Source organism: Neolamprologus multifasciatus, chromosome 20 (assembly GCF_963576455.1).
Source record: "Neolamprologus multifasciatus chromosome 20, fNeoMul1.2, whole genome shotgun sequence".
Classification (NCBI taxonomy): Eukaryota; Metazoa; Chordata; class Actinopteri; order Cichliformes; family Cichlidae; genus Neolamprologus; species Neolamprologus multifasciatus.
Window position 1 is genome coordinate 18,768,919 of NC_140458.1, and position 22,468 is coordinate 18,791,386.

Here is a 22,468-nt window from a genome sequence, read left to right on the forward strand (position 1 = left end):
TCAAACTGTGCGTCCATAAAATGAAGGTTATAACAGAAATTCTGTCGCTCGCTCTCCCTCTCTGTCTTTCACTCACACAGACACGCACACCACCGCCATCAACTTTGCTAAATTGCTAATGAAAAACATTGATCAGGCAGCTGTGATTGAGCAGCAATGTAAATCCGGTTGTTTCACGGTTGTTGTGGTCATGATCATTTTGTGAGGCCACATCGAAAAGGCTCGGATGAGCTTTCCAAAGTTCTACAAGTTGTGCCTCCATCGCTTGTGTCCAGATCACACGCTGCACTGCCGTGCTGCGCCGTCTTTTTTGCTGACATTTGTGTTTGCGCGTGCGCAGTGTGAGAAGCTGCGGTGACACCCTCACGACGGGTGAGGGTGTCAATCGCTTGGTCGTGAGGATTTCAAACCTGTTTGAAATCCTCGCGACCAAGCGATTGATGATCGGGAGCTGGTCGTGTTAATCGCTTCTCATTACCCCATGTATACTACACGATGCACGACGCACGATGAAGGCCAAAATCGGGCCGATCGCCAAAACGGTCGCACGACTCAAAATGGGCCAAAAATCGCACAGTGTAAGCCCAGCATAACAGAGCCTCCACATGTTCTCACTGTAATTTGTCCCTCATGAATGAATTTATGCTTGCACCAATTTGAATGTTCGGGGGGAAAATGCATTTTACTCGCAGTACTTGAGCTGACTTACCTTTGTTTGAATGACGACGTACTCAGAAGTCTTCTACCCAATCTTTGGTGAATTGGATGTGTCCCTCCAGAGATTTATAATTGCAAAACTGGTTCACCTTGTACGCGCTGACTCCACAGACAAGGTACAAAAATATATCAGGCTACATCAATAGCGGTAGGTCTTCAAGGTTTCTATTCCACTGCATTTCATGCAGATCCACATTTCCAATGCATGCTATTTTCTGCAAGTACCGTCTCTTTGCATCCAGACGCAATCTGTCTCTGTACCGTCCTTTTTCTTTTAAACTGCTTTTAAGCATGTTTCTAGCAACCGTCCTTCCAACACAGTGTGTTTGTTTTGATTTGTGGCCCATATATATGGCACCGTGCTCCCACAATACATTACGTCAACTCCAAAGCCCTAGCGTTGAGTCACTTCCGGTATTTCAGACAATCCCTTTCCGTCAAGCTCCACTTGTTAATTTGTTGCGGACTTGTTAATTTTTTTATGTAAAAGTGTTTTCGGAAATGTTATTTTGTTGTCAATTTTTTTATTTTTTATTTTTATTTAAGAGTGTTTTCTGAAATGTTATTTTGTTGTTGATGTTGTAAATGTCATTTGCACCTCCCAGCCACCGTAGAAATTTAACCAGAGTGAGAAAACATATAAATAGCCACAATTATGATTCCAGCCAGTTGATATTTCACATTTGCACTGCAAATCTTGACCTAAATTACCAAGTCAGTTTTTCTGACAGTTACTTTAACTTTAAATAAGAAAACACCTGATGCCACTACAGACACAAGTCGTAACTATGGCTAAGTGCAAAGGTTTTGACCCAGCATATATAACTTGCTGAAGTTGACTAGGTGGTAATATGAGCTTTTTATATTAAGTGCTGCTAGTTTTGTCCAAGCATACATCTGACTGTAGCCAAAGTATTCAGTTTAAGATATTTTTCGTACAATGATTTTTCTCAGCCTTTCTGACTTGCAGTCATGCACTTTTTGTACATATACTCTGCTCAGAACAAGTAAAGGAATAATTAGAAAACATATCAGATCTCAATGAGAAAATAATCATGCTGAATATCAGCGTTACTGATGTAGTTACTTTAAAACTAGTTACTAACTAATTACTATATCTATTGTTACAGTGCCATTATCATTACTAACAAGAAAATGCGTTGCGGACGCGTTACTATTTTTCAACACACAGACGGTTGAAGCTGGTTTCAGCTTACTGGGAGCTAGGGGGCGAAACAATTGCACGAGTGTTGCTCATTGGTTGAGGAAGAATAAAGTAGTCTTGTTAAACCAATCACATGACCAATTTAAAATGACAGTAACAAAATACTATGTCAGCCCAAGAGAAACCTAGGTGTCAATTTTTTTTTTAAAGTGGGGACTTCAAACTATATACCAGTTTTAAATTGTGTGGATAGGCCACATAAAATCAGAGCTATTCGCTTCCGCTTATCCGTTGCAGGGTCTGGAGTCTATCCCAGCTGTCTATTTTCGTTTCAAATTATGAAAATGATTCATTAAACATTTGTCGTTGTTACAGTAAAAAAATATAAGTTTTTTCTACTTTGGATTTTTAAGCAAGCACTTGATGACAATGAGAAGGAAAAACTCCCTTTTAACAGAAAGGAGCAAGTCTCCGGAAAGGGCAGGCATTTGGCTCAACCAGCTGGGGGTAACGAAGAGTGATAGAATAAAAGAATAAGCACCACAGACTCATATTAACTGTCAGAATTCTTGGACGAGGATGAGGAGTAGTGATAATCTTGTATTTGAAATTAATAATCAACCATAGAACCAGACAGAGTTTTAGCTCATTTCAAAGCCTGACTCTTAGCCTTGTCCACCTTAATTGGAAAACGAAAAAAAACCCAATTTTATTTGTCATTATTGTCTCACAATCTTTGATAGGAATATTGTTTTGGTTTTGTTAGCTTTTATTTTAAAGTCCACTAACCAGTCTCGCTTTTGAGCTCAACTTCCTGAAGGCCAGATTCATGGAGTGTTCGCATGTCCATAGGCTAATTATGTTCATCTGAAGGGAATTCCCTAATTGTCCACCTTCAGTGGGGTAAACCATTGAGGGTTTGAGAGCTGAGGGTGGGAGAGGACTAAATGTTTACTTTGATTTTATTTCGTTTTTTTTTATATTATTTAATTGCCATTAGTTTTGTAGTCAGATTTATGTGTAGTGTATTAAAATGACAGCAGTATTTCACTGTATATGCTTATTTGTAGGTGGAGTGTTTAGGCGGATCTCTTAATTTTGTTGGTGGCATGGTCTGTGTCTATTTAAGGAAGATTTAAGTTTGATAAGGGGATTTGACAAGGTTGACATAAGCTGTGGCTAACGTTAAGATGTACCACTGGTGAAATTGTTGAACCTTTTTCTACTTAAAAGAATTATATTCAGAGCCCTGAAAAACTGCTGAAGTCTGTTGATGCCTTTTTTCCATCATCTGTTCCCTTTCATGGCCACCAGTATTCCATCCTGTCTGAGGGTTTATTAACTACGGACCTCTACAATATCTAACAATTCATCATTGATTTAAGAAAATAAGAAAAACGCTTGGTTTATTTACAGCACTGTAGCCAAGCTTTCAGAGTCAGAGCCTGGTTAGCCAAGCATTCTTTTAAACTTTTCTAGTAATGACTTCATGATTTTTTTTTTATTATTGAAATTTTAACCAAAGGAAAAGAGAAGAAAATTATTCATAACTAACAAAAGTTGGGTCTGTTCATCTGGACGTAGTGTTCTCAGTGGGAGAAACATTTTGTCACTCATTCAACTGACTTCTTCAGTCTCAGCTGATTGCAGGTTTCCCCAGTCTTACAAACAGTACATTTGCATAATGACTGAAACCAGCCCACTGAAGGAACAATGGGCTGGGAGGTCACCTTCATCCAAATTATGCAAATTCTCATGACCATTGATCAACAACCACTGATCAAGGCCCACTGATCAATGGCTATGAGTACCACTCACAGAGAGTTGGGGAATGGCTGCAATCGCAGCATTGTAAACCCTAACCCTAACTTGGCATCTTGGGGCAAAGAGCTTTTTCTGCATTGCAAATGGGGAATAAAGACATGGAACCTTCCATTTTGGTGCCGAAAGGAACGTCTGCTGCTTAGCATGTGAGGGGTAGATGCAGAGAAGCTGGCATCCCAGCGGTAGAAGGATTCACTGCTGCGTTGCTGTGATAAATGCAGAGAAACTGGCAACTCTATATTAGAAAGCGTGCTGCTGCATTTGCGAATGAGGGATAAAGAAGAACCAAGCATCTCGGTACTAAGCTTGACGTTGCATTCGTAAAGGAGGGACAGCGGAAGAGAAGCTGGCATCCCGGTGCCAGAGGGGTTTACTACTGCTTTGCAATAATGGATGCAGAGAAACTGGCAACGTGGTGGAAGAAGTTTGCTGCTGCGATTAAGAATGATGGATATAGAAAGAACCAGGTAGAAGGATTCTCTGCTACTTTAGCCATGATGAATGGACAGGAGCTGGCAACTTAGGGGTAAGAAGCTTGTCGCTATGATTTGCACATGGCAGATATGGCAAGAACCTGACACCATGGTGCTAGAAGGGTTTGCTGCTGTTTGCAATTATAGATGCGGAGAAACTGGCAGTTCAGTAGTAGGGAAGCTAGACGCTGCATGCAAATGGGGGATGAAGGAAAACCTGGCAACCTGGTGCTTTATTGTTTATTTATTTATTTTGTCTATGCAGAGAACTGCCAACCTGATGGTAGAAAAGCTGCTGCTGCTTTTGAGAATGAAGGATAAAGGAACCTGGCAACTCAGGTTTGCTGCAGAGTTTAGCCGAGGAGGCGTGAGAGGCTAGAAACCTGGCAACTCTGTGCCAAGGTTTTCGGCAGAATTTTGTGAAGGAGGGATAGGTGGCTGAGAGCCTGGCGACCTGGTGCCAACGTTTGCTGTGGAGTTTAGCAGAGGAGGGATGAGTAGCCGAGAACCTGGCAACTCGGTGCCGATGTTTGCTGCGGCGCTTAGCAGATGAGAGGTTTGGAACCTAGCAACTCTGTGCCCCCTTTACCCCCCCTTAACTATGCTGATGGTCGTAAAGCTTGCTGCTGCTTTTGCGAATGAGAGAGAAAGGAACCTGGCAACCCGGTGCCGAGGTTAGCTGCAGAATTTGTGAAGGGGGGATAAGGGGCTGAGAACCTGGCAACCCGGTGCCGAGGTTAGCTGCAGAATTTGTGAAGGGGGGATAAGGGGCTGAGAACCTGGCAACCCGGTGTCAAGGTTTGCTGCATTTTGCTACTGAGGGATGGAGAACTGGCAACTCTGTGCCTTTTTTTTTTGTAGTCTTTGAAACCTAGCAACCTAGCAACTCTGTGCCCCCTTTTCCCCCCTTAACTACGCTAATGGTCGTAAAGCTTGCTGCTGCTTTTGCGAATGAGGGAGAAAGGGACCTGGCAACCCGGTGCCGAGGTTAGCTGCAGAATTTGTGAAGGGGGGATAAGTGGCCGAGAGCCTGGCAACCCGGTGTCGAGGTTTGCTGCATTTTGCCACCGAGGGATGGAGAACTGGCAACTCTGTGCCTTTTTTTTTGTAGTCTTTGAAACTGGCAGTTCGGTGGTAGGAAGCTTGCTGCTGCGTTTCCGATTGGTGGATAAGGAAGAACCGGGCATCCCAGTGCCAACTTGCTTAAGCATTTAGCGAAAGGAGGGATGGAAACATCATGACAATGGAGAACAGTAGAGAGTATGGAGCTAGCGACAGATTTCCAGCTTGCATTAAATGGTGTTAGTAGGAAGGAGCAAGGAGCTGAGATTCCCCTGCTACCTGGTGCTGGCGGGTGGGTGGAGCTACAAAGTACACTGTAGCTTTTGCTGTTGGAGCTGCGATTTGTTTAGAAGCAAGGGTTCGGCAATGATGTCTGTCGGCTTTCCAGCTAACTTTCGGAGCAACGTGAGAGGAGCTGGGAGTTCTGCTGGCGGGCGACCGCACTAGTTTTTTGCTGAAGTGGCGGGCGGCCAGAGTTACTTCAGAACAGGATTTAGCTGAGATAAGGTGACTGGATGGATGGACGTAGCAGACCATATGTCGAGTGGCGAGAAAACTGCTAGGAGGTCATCAGCATTCGGTTTCTTGGAAGCGCTGCCGTGACGTTTGGTGTGTTTCTGGGTTTGCCGGAGAAAAATCCCAGAAACAGAGCTTGAGTAGTTGTTCGTCTGACACGCTGACGGACGAGAGTGCAATTGTAGCAAATGGAAGGGTGAGTAAAATTATGTTACTCCTGTAAGATGAGCTGTGTTTAAAGGTATTCGCCGAGAATAGACCCTGTTTGCACGTAAACGAGAATGAACAGCCTGCAGAACTGGGGGAACCTATATAGATGACAACCGGAAGGAGTGTGTTTGGAGGCGTGGTACCACTCCTGAAATTCCGATACATAATCTCGAATAGACTGTAGAGTCCTGGCCTGACGAGGTAGCTCTTCTGTGTTGTGCCATCTGCTTTGCCAGAGGTTGTTTGGTTTCCCTGATGTATAAATCCTGGAAATCGTCCTGGCACATAGCGTACAATATTTTACTCTGTTTGTGTCAGGGGACCTGATCCTTGGGGTGGACCAATTTTTGGCGCTGTGTGTTTGGGGTTTGAAAGCCACAGAGACACAGTGTTTAGATAAAATGCGTATCGACTGCTCCGATACTCCTGACACATATGGGACCACTACAGGTTTTCGCTTAGACAGCGGTTGTCCTTTGTCCTTTCTTTTGGTGCCTTCCCAGCTTCAACAAAAGTCCAGCTGGGATAATCACATTTACTCAGGGCCCTCTTGATCTGACGTTCTTCTGCTTCCTTGGCCGCTGTGTCTGTGGGGATGGTGTATGCTCTGTGTTGTAGAGTCCTGATGACACCCAGTGGATGCTCCAGTGGATGATGAGAGTCAAACCTTAAATACCGATCCGTATGCATAGGTTTCCGGTACACATCCACTTTTAGATGTCCCCCATTACTGATGGAAATCTCACAGTCTAAGAAGGCTAACCTGCCACTTTTCATATCCTCCCTGGTGAATTTAATGTGTCGGTCCACTGAGTTAATGTGATCCGTGAATTGTGGTACATCCTGAGATTTGATTTTTACCCAGGTGTCATCCACGTACCTGAACCAAGGACTTGGTGGTGTTTTCCACTTCTTCCATGTACAAATTGGCCACAATGGGTGAAACTGGGGAACTCATGGCACACTCATCTGCTTGTAGAACTGTCCCTTGTATGTGAAGTAGGTGGAATAAAGACACAGTTCCAAAAGCAAACACACTTGGTCGATGCTGACAGTGGTCCTGTTGCTGAGGTTGGGGTCATCCTGTAATCTCTTACGAACTACCTCCAATGCTTCCGTGACTGGGATGCAAGTGAAGAGAGATGTAACGTTGTACGAGACCATGATTTATGCAAATGTACTGTTTATAAGATTGGGGAAACCTGCAGTCAGCTTAGACCGAAGAAGTCACTTGGATGAGTGATGAAACATTTCTCCCACTGAAAACGTCCAGATGAACAGAATCAACTTTTGGAGTTTTACTTACCTGGATGATTGAGAATGCACCAAGAAGATTATTCATAACCATCTCACAGACAAATCATTATGTACAGCTACTGTCAATATCATTGGCAAGTTTTTACACTCTTTCTCTTTGTTAACTTCAGGGATCACTACCTGCAAACCATCGACAAGTCTGTTAGAGGCCATTCCTACCAGACTGCTACCCTAAATGAATGCTTCAATCTTAACTATGACCACCTGTCTTTATTAAGATAAGATAAGATAAGATAACCTTTATTAGTCCCATGCGTGGGAAATTTGTTTTGTTACAGCAGTGGACAGTGCAAAGTTGCATAGAAAAATTAGAGAAAAAACACTGGAATAATATATCCATAAGATACTGTACACAATAGAATAAAATAGAAATAAAATAAAATACTATATACAATCGAATAAAATAGAATACAAATGCTATATACAATATGAGTATAATATAACGATGCCAGAAAGAGTATTGCACTTAGTGTTATTGCTTTTGCACATGTGTGGATGTGTGTGTTTGATCAGTTGAAGTCTTTGTTGTGGAGTCTGATAGCAATGGGGAGGAAAGACCTGTGAAATCTCTCCGTCCCACACCGTGGGTGCCGCAGCCTGCCACTGAAGGAGCTGCTCAATGCTGTCAGAGTCTCCTGCATGGGGTGGGAGATGTTGTCTAACAGGGATGACAGTTTAGCCACCATTCTCCTGTCACTCACCACCTCCACTGGGTCCAGAGGGCATCCTAAAACAGCTGGCTCTTCGGATCAGTCTGTTCAGTGTCTTCCTGTCCCCGGCAGAGATGTTGCCGCCCCAGCAGACCGCACCGTAAAAGATAGCTGAGGCCACCACAGAGTCATAGAAGGTCTTCAGGAGTGGGCCCTTCACTCCAAAAGACCTCAGTCTCCACAGCAGGTACAGCCTGCTCTGCCCTTTCCTGTAGATTGCGTCTGAATTATGAGTCCAGTCCAGTTTATTGTTCAGATGAACACCAAGGTACCTGTAGCTGTCCACAGTCTCAATGTCCATACCTTGGATGTTCATTGGTTGCAGTGGGGGATGTTTGTACCTGCGGAAGTCTACCACCAGCTCCTTGGTTTTACTAGTGTTGATCTGGAGGTAGTTCCGCTGGCACCAGTCCACAAAGCCTTGTGTCAGTTCTCTGTACTCCTTGTTGTCCCCATCAGTGATGAAGCAGACTATTGCAGAGTCGTCAGAGAAAATGTCTGCAGGAAGCACTGGGTGGAGTTGTGGGAGAAGTTTGCAGTGTAGATGGTGAAGAGGAACGGTGCCCGAACCATTCCCTGTGGGGCCCCCGTACTGCAGACAAACCTGTCCGACACACAGCCCTGAGTTCTCACATACTCTGGTCGGTCAGTGAGGTAGTCCAAAATCCATGTTGTGAGGTGATGGTCCACTCCAGAGCTCTCCACCTTGTCCTTCAGGACCGTGGGAAGAATGGTGTTAAAGGCACTGGAGAAATCAAAGAACATGATTCTCACAGTGCTCCCAGCGGTCTCCAGGTGAGAGAGGGAACGATGCATGAGGTGAATGACGGCATTATCCGCTGCAATGCCAGGCTGGTAGGAAAACTGAAGTGGGTCCAGTGATGAGCTCACCAGGCGCCGAAGCTGAGCCAGGACCAGTCACTCCAGGGTCTTCATCATGTGGGATGTCAGAGCCACCGGCCCATAGCTGTTGAGGTCCTTGGGGCGTGAAGTTTTTGGCACTGGTACGACACAAGAGGTTTTCCAGAGCTGTGGGACTCTCCCCAGCCTTAGGCTCAGGTTGAAGAGGTGCTCCATCACCCCACACAGTTGGTCTGCGCAGGATCTGACAACCCTTGACCTGATGCCATCTGGACCCGCGGCTTTCCTGGCTTTAATCCTCCTCAGTTCCCTCCTAACCTGGGTGGTTGAGAGAGACAGGCTGGAGCCTTGTGCTGAGTGTGTATTGGATGCAGTTGTTGGGGGTGGGGAGGAGTGAGCAGGGTGAGTAGAGGAGGTGCTAAGTATCTGAGGTGTCAGAGGTGGAACAGCAGCAGTGGGGGTGGGTGAGTCTGCAGCCGATGTTGAAGACTGCCTCATGGATGAATCAAATCTGTTGAAGAAATGATTCAGTTCATCTGCCCACCTCACATCCCCCCAGGCTCAGAGTTCTGACCTTTGTGGCCCGAGACAGTTCTGAGGCCTCTCCAGACTTCGCCAAGGTTGTTTTGTTGAAGCTGGTTCTCCATCTTCTGCCTGTAGCTGTCCTTCCCTTTCCTTATCAGTCCCCTCAGCTCTCTCTGCACCCTTTTCAGCTCCTCCTTGTCTCTAGATTTGAAGGCCCTCCTCTTCTGCTAGAGGACAGCTTTAATTTCTGGGGTAATCCACGGTTTGTTGTTGTAGAAACACCGCACAGTCCTGGTGGGTGCGGTGTTATTGACACAGAAGTTAATATAGTCCCTAATGCATGTCACTAGGTTGTCGATGTCCTCTTCATGGTCATCACAGATCACCTCCCACACTGTAGACTCAAAACAGTCCTTAAGAGCCTCCTTGCTCTCCTCTGACCATCTCTGCACTGTACAGGTGACTGGTGGCTCCCTGCGCACTAAGGGCTCATACACAGGGACAAGGTGCACCAGGTTGTGATCAGATCTGACCAGGGGAGGGAGAGGTGATGAACTGTATTCCTCTTCTGCATTGGCATACAATAAATCTTGTGTTTTATTGTCTCTGGTTGGGCATGTCACATACTGGGTGAAGGTGGGTAGCGTGGAGTCCAGTGAGGCATGATTAAAGTCACCTGATATTAAAAGAAGGGCTCTCGGAGATTGTGTTTGCAGTCTGCTGACCACAGAGTGCAGAGAGTCACAGGCTGCATCCGCGTTGGCTGACGGGGGGACATATGCTGTTATCGTGATAACATGCGAGAATTCCCGGGGCAGGTAGTACGGACGCATGCTAACGGCTAACAGCTCAATGTCTCTGCTGCAGAGTTGTTCTTTTACGGTGATGTGCCTGGGTTTACACCATCTGTCATTCACAAACACTGCCAGTCCCCCTCCTTTCCTCTTACTGCTGTCTCTCCTCCTGTCTGCCCGCAGCAGCTTGCATCCCGGTAGCGTCACGCTCATGTCCGGAGTTAGCTGTGTGAGCCAGGACTCCGTTAGCATCATGATGCTACATTGCCGGTATTCCCTCTGTGACCAGCTTAGCGACGTGAGCTCATCCATCTTATTGGGTAAAGATCTTACGTTTCCAATGATTACAGAAGGGAGAGATGGTCTATAGTGTCTCCTTCTCGGGCGACAGCGCTCCCTCCTGACACGACACCCACGTCTTTTCCTCCTCAGCTCGTGTCTGTCCGCCGGCAGCACTGCTGCGGGACGCAGCGCTAACAGCTGATCCCTACTGTAATCAAAGGATCCATGTGCTGGGTTCCCAAACACGGGCGAAAAAGGTAGAAAAAATACAGAGAAAGACAACCAAGACTAGCACAAAACAGTAGTCCATAATTGCTGAATCTAACTGCTGAAACTTTAGTTGCAAAAACTTACGCAAAAGTAAAGAGGAGATAAGAAAGAAACTCAGAGTGAGCGGAGCTGCTGTAACAGGCTGCCACGCACGGGGGGCGCCCGAAATTACTGGGCTACATACCACAAGCCTTTAGGGTGGCAGTAATTAAACCATTCTTAATCACTTGATCCAGTTAATCTCCCACCTTCCTCTTATCTCAAAAGTTCTTGAAAGAGTAGCTGTAAAACAGCTAAATGTCACGGTCCTGGCCCAGTGTTTTGAGTTTCTTGTGTCTCAGGGTTGTTGTATTATAGTCTTAGTGCTGTGAGTCTAAACCTCTGGTCAAGGACTTTCTAAAAGTTATTGACTACTTTAACCTGACTCAGTGGGTTACCAGTCCTACTCATGAAAAAGTATACACACTGGACTTGGTGCTATCCCAGGGACCAGATGTGTGCATCACAGAAATTGTCTGTGGTAGTTTGTCACCTAAGATCATCACACTGACCATCAGATTGTCTTCCCCCAAGTGTGCTTAAAAATACTTTTAATACTTTGGGCCTTTTATCCAGACATTAATCAACACTTTCCTTGCTATAGGCGGTGTCCCACCATATTTTAACAAGCTATAGTTGAAGCTCTTTTTAAAGCTCTTCTTAAAAACATAATCTGAACCCAACTGCTCTGGGTAATTACAGGCCAATCTCAAAACCTCCCTTTCTTTCAAATGTTCTGGAGAAAGTGGTCTATTTACAGCTGCAGCTATTTACAGCCCATCTTGATCTTAATGAGATCTCTGAAAAGTTTCAAACCGGTTTAAAATAACTACACAGCACTGACACAGCACCTTTAAGGGTTTTAATGATATTCTTTTAACTCTGGATTCTGGCAGCCCTGCTGCCCCCTTGTTGTTGGACTGGTCAGCAGCCTTTGACACGGTCGACCATGATATCCTGCTATCACAGCTGGAATCACATGCTGGTCTAAAAGGGTCTACTCTTCATTGGTTTCAGTCCTATTTATCTGGAAGGACTTTTTATGTCAACATGGGCCCCCATAGTGCTAAAATATCCCCTCTTAATTGGTGTACCTCAAGGCTGTATTTTAAGTTCTGCCTTGTTAGAATATGTTGCCACTGAGGTCTATTTTCTCATGCTACAACCTTTCATTTCACTGTTTTGCAAATGACTTGCAGATCTATCTGCCTTTAAAAGCAGGGACAGACCAACTTCAGCTATTATCTTGGACAATCTTGTACCATTACTATATGCCATACCATACAGGGATACAAAGCTGTTTCACATCCAGCTTTTGGAAAATCTGACCACATTGCCATCTTCCTAATTCCTCAGTATAAACAAAAAATTACGGAGGGATGAACTAACCAGTTCCGCCACGGAGCATGTGGCATAGACTACGCACAATCAAGGATTATAAAGCCAGGGACACTGGAACAATCAATGGCAACTTTGCTTTCACCAACCAGCTAAACAAGCTCTACACTTAATGAGTCCTAAGCTAATGCTAACAACCGTCTGACAACTGTGGACGGTGACGTCTTCAGAGAGGGCCCAGTGCAATGTCCGAGTGTCGCTGAGGAGAGTGAACACAAGGAAAGCGGCAGGACCAGACAGCATCACCGGCCGACTGCTGCATTGCTGTGCTGACCAGCTAGCAGGTGTGCTCACTTCCATTTTCAATGAGTCCCTGGCTAAGTCTGTTGTCCCCACATGCTTCAAGAGATCCACTATCATCGCTGTGCCCAAGAACAACAAGCCCTGAATGACTACCGACCAGTTGCACTGACTTCTGTGGTAATGAAGGTGTTGGAGAACCTGCTGAAGAACGCCATCTCCTCCTCCATCCCAAACACCACAGATCCAGTTCGCCTACCAACCCAAAAGGTCCACCGAGAACGCCATCACCCATGTCCTGCACACAACCCTTAGCTATGTGGACAAGAAACAGGGTAATAATAATAATAATAATAATAAACTTTATTTATAAAGCACACTAAAAACCAAGAGTATACCAAGGTACTTGACAAAAAAATAGGAAAAAGGAGATGGGAGGGAAAAGAGAAAGGACCTGGCATCAATTATAAAACCATGACAATCATAATACATAAAAGTAGTTAAACGTAGTAACAAAGCGTAATGGATAAAAATGTATCAACGCACACCAAATATTAGCTAGGTGGAAAAGCAAGATTAAGTCTTCAGCCGTGATTTAAACAATAGCATAGAGTCAGACGCCCAGATAGCAACAGGAAGTTTGTTCCATAAGACTGGGGCAGCTACAGCAAACGCACGGTCGACCTGAGACTTCAGCCGAGAACAAGGTTGCTCCAGAAGAAGTTGGGTAGTGTTACGGAATAAATATATATATTGTTAGTGCTTATTTAGTGCTTATTGTTACTTGTTTTTAATATAGTTTGCTTCCAGTTTAAGAGAGGGCCAACTCTGAGTATAAACTAGGTCAGAGGCTGACAGGATGTAGACAGAAAGTGGAACTAGGCAGAGTGCACTGCAGAGTTGTTTTGATCGAAACTATGTGTGACTGTGTGTGACGTATAGCAGAACTATATATACGCATTCGACTTGTAATGTTTTAGACCTGTGGATGCTTGCTAGCGTCTGCAGCTCTCCTTTTCCGGATATGTAGAATAAAGATTTTTTTTCATCTTTGACCTCACTGAATCTGGGTCTTTCTCTGTCGGTGAAAGAATTTAAAAGAACCAAATTTGATAGTAGCAGATCTAACTGCTCTGACAGGAGTGTGTAACCTAAGAAGCTCATTGAGGTAGCTCGGCGCCAAATTATTGATAATTTTGTACGTGAAAAGTAGTATTTTAAATTGAATATGGTATTTAACTGTCAGCCAGTACAAGCCAGCAAGAACAGGAGTGATGGAGGAAAATTTCCTGCTACCTGTCAAAAGGCATGCCGCCGCATTCTGGACAGTCTGCAATCTAAGGAGAAGGGAGGAGGAAAGGCCAATGTAAAAAGAGTTGCAGTAGTCCAACCTGGAAGTCACGAATATGTGAATAAGTTTTTCCAGGTCATTATGTGGAATATAGCGCTTAGGCTTAGAAATGAGGCGCAGCTGATTAAAACTAGACCTCACTACGGCAGACGCTTGCCAAATTTAAACGAGCTACCCAGTAACATGCCCAAATTACTGGTATAATCAGAAGTGGAACTAGCAAAGGGCATCAGAGCAGCACACATGGTCACGGGGGATTTTACAATTGAACACGACCATCTCCGTTTTCTTTTCGTTCAGGACAAGAGAATTACTCTTGAACCAATCTTTAACCTCACCCATGCATTCACGAAAATAGTGAAAAGTCATAGAAAGATCGTCAGTAATCTCAAAATAAATCTGTATATCATCAGCATAGCAATGAAAAGCAATATTATACTTCTCCAAAATTGCTCCAAGAGGGAGCAGATTTAGTGAGAAAACAATAGGGCCTAACACAGATCCTTGAGGCACACCACAGCGTACAGGTACTGAGTAAGACGAGAAGTTGCCCAAATTAACCGAGAATGACCTGTCAGCGAGATAAGATATAAACCAGTAAAGGGCAGTGCCTCTTATACCCACAGTATGCTCAAGTCTTAATAGAAGAATGTTATGATGCACCATATCAAAAGCCGAGGAAAGGTCCAATAAAACCAGGACCACAGAGTGTCCAGAATCAGTGCTTACAAGAAGGTCATTGAGAACTCTAAGCAAGGCCGTTTCAGTGCTGTGCCATGGCTTAAAGGCAGACTGAAATTTCTTTGCAATGTTGTTCACGTCTAAATACACCTGAAGCTGTAGCTGAAGCTCCAGGATCTTGGACAAAAACGGAAGCTTAGAGATTGGTCTATACTTCAAGAGATGATAACAATCAAGATTCTTTTTTTTTTTCAAAATAGGCTGGACAAATGGAATGCTAAAACGCCAGTGAGACAGATCCAGAGAGAAGAGAAAAAATCATTAAGACTAGAATGCTTGGTCCAATTACATCAAAGCAGCTCTTAACAATGTGTGATGGGAGAATATCAAACACAGTATTGGTGTTTTTCAGTTGATCGACCAGCTGATTCAGAGTCAAATGTAACACGGGCTCAAATTGGTGAAAAGTTGAATTACACTCAGAGAAAAAGACAGGATAAGAGGCAGACGAAGAGGAAGACTTAAGGGATGAAACCTTATCTTAAAAAAGAATTTGAAAATGCTCACTAAGAGCTTGTGAATATGGGAAAGGCATACCAGAACAGGGATTAACAACAGAATTAAAAATTTTAAATAGAATACAGGGGTTGTGACCATTAGCCAGAACGACTTTGGAAAGAAAAGATGCCTTAGCCATTCTAGCAGCACTTTGAAAATTTGAGTGACTAGTCCGTAACATGTCATAAGAAACCTTCTCTCATCACGACAACAAACGCGTAGTATCATTTAACCAGCAATGAGAGTAGGTTCTAGAGCGCTTCATTTTGATGGGAGCAACAGAATCAAGAATAGAAGAACAAAAAGATAACAGCATATTAGCATAACCATCAACCGAGCAGAAAGAACAGTAGTCAGGTACAGCCAAATCAAGGGTAGATGAAAATAATGATAACAAAATATCAGCATATAACCATCAGATGAGCAAACTGAGCAGCAGTCAGGAATCATACATGCCGAATCTAAAAAAGATGCAGCAAACTTTGACACAGCTTCAAAGCTGAGTACATGTAGCGGAGGAGAAAAAGCTCCAGACTGCAGTCCAGCAGCAGATAAACCAATATCAAAGGAAATTGGAAAATGAAACGTCATTTATATCCTTAATACAGGTAACTATGTGAGATTGCTGTTTGTTGATTACAGTTCAGCATTTAACACAATAGTGCCCTGTAGACTGTCCACAAAGCTGAGGGATCTAGGACTCAACAGCCATCTGTTGGCATGGGTGTTGGACTCCCTCACTGGCAGGACTCAGGTGTAGTGATGCGCAAATCATGAACGAATCATTCAATATTCGAGAATCACTTTACTGACTCATGAATCATGATTCACAAGCCCAACTGACTCACTGACTCATCCCTGTTGCTGTTAGCAGCAATATATCTAGCTTATAATTGAAATTGTGGAAAAAAACACAACATCCAGTATCTTAACAAAAAAAATTCTTCTCTGAACTGGAAGAAAAAACCCTGAGTAGAAGCTCACATCAAGACAATAGCTCCTCGGTTCACAGTAGCATTGCTCTGCTAACATGCTAACAGCACATTTGAGTTACTCACCCCCTCCCTTCCTGTGCTGAATCATAGAGCGAACGAATCACTCACTCACTCACTCACTCACTCACTAACCCCCTCCCTCCTGTGCTGAATTGACTATGTGCACGTTAGCATATGCTACTTCCGGTGCGGAAACTCCTGTGGGGAGCTTTGTTTCCGGTGTTCTATTCGCGCCGTCTTTACGGTCCAAAACAAGTTAAGCAAATGAATGAATCAAGCGTCGATTTACATTTCTATAGATGTCTTGCGCGTTTACCCAATATATCTGTAAATGATGTTCATCGACTTGTCGATATTTTTTCCCTGAGCCTCAGGGCAAAAGAGAAAAGGGATTCAAATGTTATATTTCTCAGCTGTCCCTCGTTTATCGCGGGTGTTATGTTCTAAAAATAACCAGCGATAGGTGAAATCAAGTAGCCAATTTTATTTTTTGACGGTGCAAAACGTTTCGTGGACATCGTGGACATACAGTACTGCACTTCAGAGTCACACTGCTAGCGATCGATGCAGCGATTCTGTACTGTACAGGAGAGATGTCACAGAGGAGATCGTCTGCAGCGATCAGGATGCAGGACACAATGTGACGTAAAAAAAAATAAGCATGCAAACTTGCACTAAAAAATCTGCGAAACAGCGAGGTGAAAGGTGAACCGCGTTATAGCGAGGGACCGCTGTAATTTTTAAGGTAAGTCACAACATACCCTTTGTACATACTAATGTATAGAAATCCTTACCAGCAATCATTCATTTTTTGTGTGGTTTTTTTTCACGGTTTGTTAACATGCTGTGTAGGTGTGTACTTGACTAGCTGATCTCGACATAACGGGGGAAAAATCTGGTATGACTATTCTTCACCAGTAGTTTGAGTGCTGAACATTTGCCTGTTTACATCATAAGACCAGTCGCTATACAGAGATGTGCTTCTGAATGTGGACGATGTGTCTTCTGCATGCAGTAATGCAGTTCTGCTTGTGTTGAGTGATGTAAACAACTGATCGATCTAAACTCTTTAAACGTCAAAATTGATCATTAGATTTTTTATGACACAACAGTGGTGAGTGTTCCCACGTTCTGCTCTTTGTAACTTAACGCGATCTTTCCGTTTTCGAGTTTTGGACATGATTTTGGAGTATATCTTCGCAGTAGCGATTGACCGCAAAGTAAAGCAACCGGAAATGTACAACCCCACATCCGGTCTCAAACCAGGAAGTTAGCATTTTCTCGTGCACAGGGTCAATCGTAAGCGTAAGCAAATCACTCAGGACTCACTAACCCCCTCCCTCCTGTGCTGAATTGTAAGCGAACCACTCAGGACTCACTAACCCCCTTCTTCCTGTGCTGAATCATAGAGCAAACGAATCACTCACTCACTCACCCCCTCCCTCCTGGCTCACAGCTTCTTCTTCTTCTTGGTTGGCAACCAATGTTAAGGCGCATTACCGCCCCCTGGCTCACAGCTCAGTGGACATTTAGATGAGAAAATATATATTTGACACATTTAAGGAAAATACTAATAAAATAAAAATAAACAAAATAAATGTTTATTAAGCAATTTTGATAGGAAATTGCTTAATTTTAGAAATGGTTTTGCTCCTTTTTGGTCTATAAAATAGTTGTTTTCTTTTAGAATCATTCATCTTAGCAGTAGGATTTACACGAAAAGAGAAACAAATTAAGTTTGAGTGAAAATGTACATTTTTTGCACTCTCTGGTCAACAGACTCAGTGAATCAAATGACTCATAAAACCCGATTCACTTTGGTGAGTGACTCATTAAAACTCGATTCAGTAAAAAAAAAATCAAATTTACCATCACTACTCAGGTGGTGTGGGTGAGTAGGTGTGTCTCTGACAACATCACCAACAACAAGGGAGCGCCACAGGGGTGTGTACTCTCACTGCTGTTCTACTCTCTCTATACTTCAGACTGCGTGGCCACCCATGGCTCCAATAGCATTGTCAGTGTTGGGGAGTAATGGAATACATGTACCGCTGTTAGGTATTTAAAATACAAAATATAAGTAACTGTATTCTGTTACAGTTACCGTTTAAAAGGGTGGTATTCAGAATACAGTTACTTTGTTGAAAAAAATGGATTACACGGCGGTCTTTTCCTGTTTTATATATTAGGCTATGCTCTCTCTATTTTTAGTAATTCCACACCGGTGGGAACCCAAACACAACGCACATTAAGAGGCTCTAATGCCCGTGTGTCAATCTCGCAGCATATGTCACCTCTATTTGCGGCCTGCAAAATGACGTGAATAAATATATATTTTTTAAATTATTCACAAAAATGATTTAATAAGAAGGCAAGAGGCAGAGTGTTACAGGCATATCCCTAAAGAATGTAGCCTCATGGGCAGTGTAGTCCTTGCTGCAGGGAGAATGGACTGCCATACCCGTTATGTGTCTGTGAGCGTGAGGGAGGGAGAAAAGGGAGAGTCAAAAAGTATGAGTTTTCACAGAGTAGCAACAGGAGATGAAACCATGTAAATATAATAATAACCACTGCAGCCAAAAAACGAGTGCCTGACAGCCCAGTTGTAAGTAAGCTATTGACTCAACTGTACACTTTGTTTGTGTTTTCCTCTGAAACAATAAGTTCCATCTCTCACTAGCAAAGTTGACCTAGACAACAAAGTAAAGCTAGTTTTTGGCTACAAGCCCGACATGGAACCCGACGTAGTAGCCAATTACGGTTTTATGTGGTTTGGAGCCACGGACCTGTTTTATATACATGCGGAATAGTTTTCTATATGAGATCGCTGCAAAAAGTGCAGCCTTACCTAATGTCAACCTACCGTTGCTCATTTTATATTAAGATTTAAAAATCTAGTTGGTATTGCTATGGCGAATAACCTTCAGTAAAAGTAATAAATCACACAGCAATAGTACATTCATGTAGTTGTAAAAAGCATGATAATATATTAAGTAATCCAAAGTATTCAGAAGAAAACAAAGAGTAAGGACAGAAACTACAAGCCCATTGTCATCATTGGAGCTCCAGTGGAGAGGGTGCAGTCCTTCAACATCTCCTCAAACCTGACATGGTCTGTGTTAGGAAAATATATTTTTTAACACTTATTTGGTGTGTATTTTGTTTTATGCATTTAATAACAGGCCAGTATATTAAATGCCACCTTTGAGTTATAAACTGTGTCATGGGTCATTAGATTGTTTAGCAAGACTGAAAACTGTACAGAACAGGAAGCTCAGAACAGGAAGCTTTGTGCAGAGTCGCATTAGATTCTTAGTGCGAAGTTCAGGGTTGGTACTCCCTCCCCTCCTGGACGCAGGAGCAGATCCGGTTGGAACAGTGAGCCAGGTTGGTATTCCTTGGGATTCGGATCCCATTAATTACCAGTGGTTGGAAGCCATTTCTTAGTTTGGAACGAAGGTTCACGTTGTTTGTGCAGCAGGGGTTGGACCACGGGCGTTGGACACTTTTAAAGTAAAGACATGGGCATGAGAGATTGGACCTTGGGCGTTGGACGCCTTTAAACCCACTAGGGAATTGCGGCTGACGTTAAATATTTGTAGAATAACGTATGGTGTTTGGCTTTCATTATGTATTGTTGCAAGTGTAAAATGTATTGTGTGTAATAGTGAAACACAGGGAGGTTAAATAAAGAGTGAAGAGAGTGTGTGTGTGTGTGTGTGTGTGTGTGTGTGTGTGTGTGTGTGTGTGTGTGTGTGTGTGTGTGTGTGACAGGAAGTGAAAGTGTCTGCATGCAGCTGCGAGAAGTGAGGAGAAGAGGACATGGAGGAGCAGTGAAGACTGCTGTTGTTAAAGAGAGAGCATATGAAAATTGGGTTAAAAATTGAGGCTGACTGACTAGTGGAGGTTGAGAAAGGGTCCAGAGCATTGCAACAGAAGGGTAAATAAATAAATAAAAAGCATACATACACAAACAGAAACACGTGAAATTTGTGTTGGAGAGAATTAGGAGCTGGGGGAGAAAGTTTGAGTCCACAGCTCCACGCCATATGCATGCATCAATCTGAATACAAACCCACACATGCAATGGAGATCAGCTTACACTTACGAACATGCCCGTATCTCACATCAATGCTAAAATAGTGTAGATTTAACAGAAACTATCAAATGCTGAGGTTATCCATCACTGAGAAATAACTCTCCAAGTTGCAGGACAACAGGTTGACTTTTGTGAAAACAAAAAGAGACTGGTATGTCCAACCAGGGATCAGATAACAAATGTAGTTTTAAAATAGTAAATTGTGAAATGTCTTCTGCTGATTAGGCAACACAAGTTATTTACTGTATAAAGATAATTCTTTTTGTGGTAATATTTCAAATATGCATTTCTGGTGTCCTGTCAACTTAGTGAGTTATGAACTGATATGCAAATTAGGGGATCGTTGTTAGATTAGGAACAGATGATTTGATCTCACAAGTGAACAGGATGTAGCAGAGTCTGTCATGGCCCTGGGCCATGTTGGCCCAGTATTCTTAGTTTTCGTGTGTTTTGTATTTGGTTCTTTATTTATGCCTTGGTTCCTCGGTTGTTTAGTTAAGATGTTCCTTATTTGATTACCCCCTGTGTGCCCCTCTGTGTATCTGTGAACCCTTGTTTCCCCTCCTTGTGTTTTATTCCATGTTTTCCCCAGCCCATTATGTCCATGCTCTCTCTCCTCCTGTCTGAACCTCTGTGTACTTCCTGTTTTACTTTGACAGTCTCCCGTCAGTGTTGCATTTACTCCTGCCATGTCTTGTTATGTGTTCCCCGTGTGCTCCCACTTCCCTCATTAACCCTCTGTGTATTTATGTCTGCGTCTTCCTCAGTTCTGTGTCGCGTTCTCCCTCATGGCTGTGTTTCCTTGCGTGTCAGTTTATCCATGTCCCAGTTTAGTTTTCCATGCCATTCTGCAATAAAGCAGCTTTTTGAGTTTAATTTCGTTGTTGTGAGTTTTGCGTTTGGGTCCTTCTCCTGCCTGTACACAGCCGAAACATGACAGAGTCTGTTAAAGTGGAGACTAAAAAAAAATGAGTTTCCTGTTCCTGATGCATGGGTGAAGCGTGCACCCAGATATACACCTCTGACTATATGAAAATAAACTTTCTTTGTAAAATACATGACAGCATGTTACAATATAACTGAATAAAGTGATTGGGTCTGTGACTAAAATGGGTGCAGCAGTGCACAATTTAGTGATGAAACATTACCATGAAGTGTTTAGGAAGTGGTGAATGGTGAACATTAGTGTTGTGTGAATTGTGCAGCTGCTAACAAAATTCTCTGTGTATTTTGCAGGTGGAACTATGGCAGGTGACCCCAGACTATCCAGAATTCTGGAGCACTTGTGGACAACCAGTAAATATGATGTGGGGAAAATGAACAGAGGTACTGGCACTTAAGTCTGAGTTCAGACCAGATAAGAATCAGCAATTAATGAAAGCTAGAAGCAGTGACAACAGCACTGAATCTCATGGTCCCGGAAGTTATTTTTATTTTTTTATTTTTTATTTTTTTGCCTGTCCCGTTTGGATTATTAGCCATCAGAATTGTTGTCTGAAGGCCAAGAAAGATGCCAAGTGGATTTACTTTACCAAGTGGATCATCATGGCCTTGCCATATCGGTCCATTTGATTGAACGTTATTAGAATTATGTATTTATTTTATTTTCGTTTTTTAAAGATGGGACATACATGACTGGGGGATAGGACAGGGAGAAAGAATGAAAGAAAGAGAGGGAGAGAAAGAAAAATAGAGGGGAGAAGAGATGGTGAGAAGGGGGGAAGAAAAAAAAGAAAAACAAACAAAACACCTGGATCACCTGTATGGAGATAAAACACCAGAAGAGAAAACAAACAACAAAGAGCAACATAATCAAAACAACACCATCACAATAAACTAGCTAACAGTAGATAACAGTAGATACTAAATATTACATGTTATTGTTTTTTGTTTTGTTTTTTGAATTTCACCTGTTGTGAAGTGAATGAAAAAAGAAAACAAGCAGAAGAAAACAAGAGCAATAGAATAAACAACAGCACGATGATATATGGCAGTGGTTCACAAACTAAACGGCGTTTCGAATCAGCGAAAACTGAGATTTTTAAAACTCCTTTTTTGTGTTTTAGTGTGGATGAGGAATACAGAGTTCATCACGCAACGTCAAAGGTATGAGCCTTTTTTCACGTCACGCTGTGCGCCCCGTTATTGTTTACATGAGATGAATTGCAGAATGGCAGAGACAAAATACTGTTACTGTTAATCTATCTTCAGGTTTTACATGCTTACATATACACACGCAGTTACTGTCCCTCGATTTAGAAAGGCAGAGGCGTCACGGTGTAATTATTTTACATGTAGTTGTTTTTTTCCTGTGTAATAATGTTAAACATTGCTATCAATACATTTTTCAAAAAATGCCTCTCTGTGCAAAATGGGTTTAA

General features: G+C 43.0%; 1 protein-coding gene and 1 long non-coding RNA gene across 4 annotated transcripts in view; both read right to left on the bottom strand.

The window, feature by feature from the left end:
- LOC146494798 (uncharacterized) overlaps positions 1 to 22,468 on the bottom strand; it is a 142,961-nt gene that overhangs the window by 40,579 nt on the left and 79,914 nt on the right. The gene's annotated exons all lie outside the window — the stretch shown is intronic.
- LOC146494797 (voltage-gated potassium channel subunit beta-1-like) overlaps positions 1 to 22,468 on the bottom strand; it is a 137,410-nt gene that overhangs the window by 40,579 nt on the left and 74,363 nt on the right. The window lies entirely within an intron of this gene.